The following is a 6,000-nucleotide window of genomic DNA, read 5'->3' on the forward strand; positions in this document are numbered from 1 at the left end:
GCACATCTCAGTTCGCTGTTTTCTTCGATGTGAAGCAAGTGACGTATTCCGGCCCATATGCTGACCTCCATTTATTTTCTGCCGGCCACAGCCCCTAGCACCACACAAACTCGAGATTGCCAAGGCTGAGTTTAATGAGCTCCTTGCCGTTGATGTGCTGTGTCATATGATGAGCCAATAGGCATCTGCCTTTGACCTTGCCAAGGAGGAGGGTGGCTCCTGATGATAATGTGGTGATTACTGGATGGTAAACACTCGCACCATGCCTAACCAATACCCATACTGCTGCTATAGAGCTACAATAACATGCTGGCTGGGTCTTCAATTTTCAGCACAATTGACTGCACCAAGTCTTTCACTGATATTCCATTTGCACCTGAGGACATCTGGAAGACCACCACCGTCATGCCATTTTGTTTCTATGAGACCTTCTGCCCCCTTAATGCAGACCAAAGAATGTATCATCATTTCTTGGATGGCGTCTACCTGCTGTTTCGCCTACTTGGACGATGTACTCATTTTTTGTGTGACACCTGAGGAGCGCTGTGAGCACCTCCACAGTATTTTTGACTATCTCCACGATGCTGGCATCATCATCAACACAGAAAAGTGTGCCACGGGTGCCAATGAGGTGGCATTTCTTGGCCATTTCATCTCTGGCACTGGTTCACATCCCCTGCCTGACATGGGGCAAGCTATCATTGAACTCCCGTGACCAGAGACATTCAAGGACCTCTGCACTTTCCCGGTATGTTAAACTTCTTCCATCACCATCTGAGAATGCAGCTGCGATGCAGGAGCCACTCACCACTATCCTTCACAACAACCCGGTGCCGTGGACACTGGAAAAGGAAGACAACTGCTCTGCCACCAAGCTCACCTTGGCAGATGCTACCCTGCTCATTCACCCCAACCCTACCACCCCACTTGCTATTGTGATTGATGCCAGCCAGAGGGCCACTGTCATCCTGCAACATGTTGGCAACACTTGGCAGCCACTCGCTTTCTTCTCCTGCAAGCTCTCTGCCTCTCAGTGCTACTCCCTCTGCTCAGTAATGCTGGAGCACATATGACAGAGTGCTCCTCACAATCTATGAGGCAATCAAATACTTTCAGCTGTTGGTGGAGGCCCATTAATTCAGTCTTTGGTGACCAGAAGCCCGCAACATTTGCCCTTGCAAAAGATTATGACCAATGCTTCCCACATCAATTCAGTCAGCTGTCATTCATGTCTGAATTTATGGCACGACGTACATCATGTCACTGAAAGTAAATGTCATCACTGAATGCCCCACCCATACCTGCAGCTTTGCCTCTTCTCTGGAATACGATGCACTTAGCACCACCTAGTAGCACAACCCAGAACTCTTCTGCCTGTGCCTCAATACCGCATCCAGGCTCCACCTTCAATGTACCTCATCTCCTGGCTCAAACAGTAATATCTGGTTCCGCATGTCCACCGACTCACCACATCAATTCCTGACTGTCGTAAGGCCACATTAGACCAGTTACACAACACAGTGCACTATGGCATGTGCATGTCCACCTGTGTGTTAATGCAGCTTTTTCGTATTGCCAGATATTCAGACAGACTGCAGGACCTGCGCATGCTCCTGTCTCACCTGAGAGCGGGCCGTCACATACGTGCTCCCGTCACCCTCTTCCCAGGCGTTAGGAATCGCTTTGCCTTCATTCTCGTGGGCATCATCGGCCCCCCACCTCCATGTGATGGCTGTTGCTACCTTCTCAGAATGGTGGAAAGATTCACTTGCTGGTTTGAGGCAATGCTGATACCCTATGTCACCACTGCCATGGTAGCCAGTGCTTTAGTCTTCACGTGTATTGCCCATTTTGACTAACCATGCCAAATCATAACGGACCATGGGCACCACTTTTGATCAGCCGTTTTCCAGGCTGACCTGCATCTGATCTGAGCTGCCTCTCTGCTGCTGATGGCATGGTTGAATACCACCACCATACCTTGAAGGCTACTGTTGCCTGCCACAGGAGCAGGTGGATCACTGCCCTGCCACTAGTACTTCTCGGCCTCCGTGTCACTCACAAGACCAACCTTGACATGTCAGCGGCAGACCTCATTTATAGCCAGCTGTTCACTGTACCAGGTGACGTCCTAGAGCCCCATGACCTGCCCATGGACGACATCCTGACTGAATTCATTGCTGGCTTGCAGGACAGCATGACCTGCCTGCGACCCACCCCTCGCCATCACCACAGTGAATGCAGGACATTCATTCATGGCACCTCACCTCATGTACCCATGTTATGCTGCACATTGATGCTCACCAGCACACACTTCACCCAGACTACTCCAGCCCTCATGGGGTACTGAAATGGGACAACAAGTTCACCCTGCATCTCCATGGCACTCCTATCAGTGTTTCGATCAATAGGCTTAAGCCCACCTATATACGGTCCCTTCTCACAGTGCTCCACCTGCCTCATGTTCAACAACACCCCACTGGTGCTGACACTATCACCACCATTGATGCCAGCCTCTCCCCCCAACCCTCTCGAAGGCACAGACAACACTGCCTTGATTGATGCCAGCCTCTCCCCTCCCCCATGGACGTTGCAGACATCACTGACACTGATGCCGCTATCGCCAACATTGAGCCTAGAACCTCCATCACTGAGATGTCAGTCTACCACACCACAGGCAGAGCCAACACAAATCACAACCCTTGCATTGCCATGCCACATCCAACCCGTCAAACGTAGACAACACAGGCACCAGTGTCCCCTGATGTCCTGGACAAAATCCACTTCCCCCCCCCCCCCCCCCCCAATCTCCCTTGCAGCCCACGTGCGACACAACTATTCTGCCACTGCCAGCAACTGATTGCGCTCCCAACGCTGCATCATCAGCAACTCCGCCTCTCCTACAGCAGTGTTACTTCAGGTGCTCACAGTGCTGTCCCCGGGACCTGCCGTCACTCATCCTCACACTGGAGGAACTGGTGGTGCATGCCCACAGTACTTGGCGTTTTCATTTTCAACTGTCGAACTTGGCCACCCTGCCATATTCGCAGCTGTCTGGCAACGTATCTGTAATGCTGCCTCTGCCACCTCTCACTGGCAACCCTGTCCAGCATGTGCACACAGCTGCACATGTAGCATAGGACACAGACCTAACATCCCCCATCACACGTACGACTAGCTTGCTTACTTTTGCGCTTGCCACCATCTCGGCACCAGAGCTTGCTGTCAAGCAGTAGCCCAGCACTGCTGATAGTTGACCATGCCACCCACCTCAGACATGATACTACAATGTCCAGCACTTGTCTCCATCAAATGACAGGCACCCACAGTGTCGAGATCACTGCCCACAGCATCACTGTTTGATGACACTACTTCACTGGTACCAGTTTTCTGGACGTCACCTCACTCATCAACCGAGCTCCACTCTCATGGGTGGGTGGGAAGGAGGGGTGTGTGTGTGGGGGGGGGGGGGGGGAGCTGTGTTTGGCCCTTGGCTATCCCACATGTTCCAATATCAATAAAACTGTCTTCTAAGGCTGCAAGTTTTTCTCTGCAAGCCAACTTCTGCTAGCAGCAGTCAATTCTGTGATCTGACCGAATACCTGGACACTATAGTCACTTTCTACTGATTCAAAGATGGTAGCTCAGGGGTCTGACAACACTTGTGCCAGCCTAGCTTTGCACAGTCCAGCTCTTCTCCTTGTGGTGTCAGCATCGGTTCAGTCCTGTGCCCACATCTCAACGGACATTCCATGTGGCCACACTCTTGAGGTTGAACACTTGCCATCAAGGTTGAAAGTTCTCCCAAACTGCACTGTCTCTACACCTTCTAGTAGCCAGTGAGTAACTGAATGTTCACGCCACAAACGTTCTATCCGGCATGCGTTTTGTGCCCATGTAGGTACTGTACGTAGTGCCATAGAACTTACCATATAATCTCCTCCAAGGACAGTTAATTTGGGAGACTAATTCATTTTCCTTTGGTGTGCCAATTCAGTTTTAAATAAAAAGTCACTTTTAAACCACCTGTAAAACTATTCTTTATAGAGTCCTAGATCTTGCACTCCGATCTCCAGATAAGAATCCCATAGCTAAGAACTGAATTTATATAGGAATAGTATGTCAGCAAAAGACATTTGCTGCTACAAATTGATGAGAATCCTGAGTATAACATACTGATGACATTCTTTTTGCCAGTATCTTTGTGTTTTCATTCAATGTTAATTGACAATCAGTACTCATACTGAATTCCTTGTAGATTTCTATAACTATACAAGAAAGTGGCTTGCCAGGTTTTTCACTGACATCTTACAGAGAAAAAAATGTTCTCCATCAACTCAAGAGAGCTAAGATGATCACCATCTTAAAACCAGGAAAAACACATGATTCCCCACAAAACTATAGACTAGTTACATTTCTTTTGGGAAGCTTACTCCACAACAGGATAAGGCCTGAGACACTTGCACACATCCTAGTTTGATTTTGCCCTCATCGAAGCTGCTCAGATCAAGATGTCCCGTTAAAAATGTTCATAGAAGCAGGCTACCAAAAACAACAGGAAATATCAGTTGTGATTATTGACCTTACAGCAGCATATGACATAATTTGGAGGCAGGGTATGAAATTAAAACTCATGAAAGTGATTCCCTGTAAAATTACCATCAATCTGGCTAGTGCCGTACTTTCTGATATATGCTTCCATTCAAATCAAGCTTAACAGTGTCTTGCAGGCTTATTTTCTGGCTCCTTTGTTATTCAGTATTTATGTAACTGATATGCCTGAAACCACATCATGGGTTTTTTGATACACCAACAATTAGGCCCTGGCAGTAAGTTGTAGTGATATAGAGACGATGAGGACATTCTGACAAAAAACCTAAAAGTTACTGGGAAATACTTTTGTCATTGCAAATCAGTGCCACAAAGGCAGAAATCTCTACATTCCACCTCAACAACAGGCTAGCTAATAGGGAATTCAGTATTTACTTCAAGAACAAACTAGTCCCACAGTCAACATACAAAACATCTAGGTGTCACCCAGAATAGATCACTGAGCTTCAAGACTCGTTTGTCAAGCAGAACTGTCAAACTTAAAGCTTAAATAATGTCTTGCAGAGACTTGCTGGCATGTCATGAGGGTTTTGACTACTCACAATTTACCTTTTGTTTTTATTCACTCAGTGCACTACTTTTTTGGTTCCTCCCTTTATCACTGATAAAAAACACGTTCAAACCCAAGCGAGTCCCACTTTATATACCCACTACTAATGGGTCGCCCAATAGTATCAAATTCCAAAACATACCAAAAAGGCTTTGAATGGTTCACAATGTTCCAGAACATTCCACAACAGTTGAGAGTGTTCTCGAATGTTCCACAGTATGGGATGTTCTGGAACATTATGGGATCTTCCTGAATGTTCCAGACTATTCTTGAACATTCCAGAACAGCCCAGATCCTTGAGGAACATTTCAGAACATTCTGGAATATTGTGAAATGCCCTAGAATGCTCTCAAATGTCCTGGTATGTTCTGAAATTTCTAGAGGGTGAAAATCACACCCTTCAGGTAAAAGCAGGAATCTTCTTCATGGGTGGGGGATAGGGGGCTACCACACCATATAACTCCCTTGATCGTACCGGGACTTGTTTCTGAGTTTTAGAGGCATGCACAGTGTATATTTACTTTTATAATATATGTTGATTACTTTCCTTTGGTACCAAGCAAGGTGGCACACTGGACTCACATTTGGGAGGCTAATGGTTCAAACCTGCGTTCGGTCATCTTGACTTAGGTTTTCCATGCTTTCCCTAAATCGCTTCAGGCAAATGCTGGGATGGTTTCTTTGAAAGGGCATGGTCAACTTCCTTTACCAGTGTTTGCATAATCCAATGGAACCAATGACCTCGCTGTTTGGTCCCCTTCTCTTAATCAGACAACCAACCAACCTTCTTTTGATTTTATAGAATCCATTAGTGTGATGAGTTTGCCTAAAAACAGTGC

The sequence above is a fragment of the Schistocerca serialis genome, chromosome 2 (assembly GCF_023864345.2).
Source record: "Schistocerca serialis cubense isolate TAMUIC-IGC-003099 chromosome 2, iqSchSeri2.2, whole genome shotgun sequence".
NCBI classification, from domain to species: domain Eukaryota; kingdom Metazoa; phylum Arthropoda; class Insecta; order Orthoptera; family Acrididae; genus Schistocerca; species Schistocerca serialis.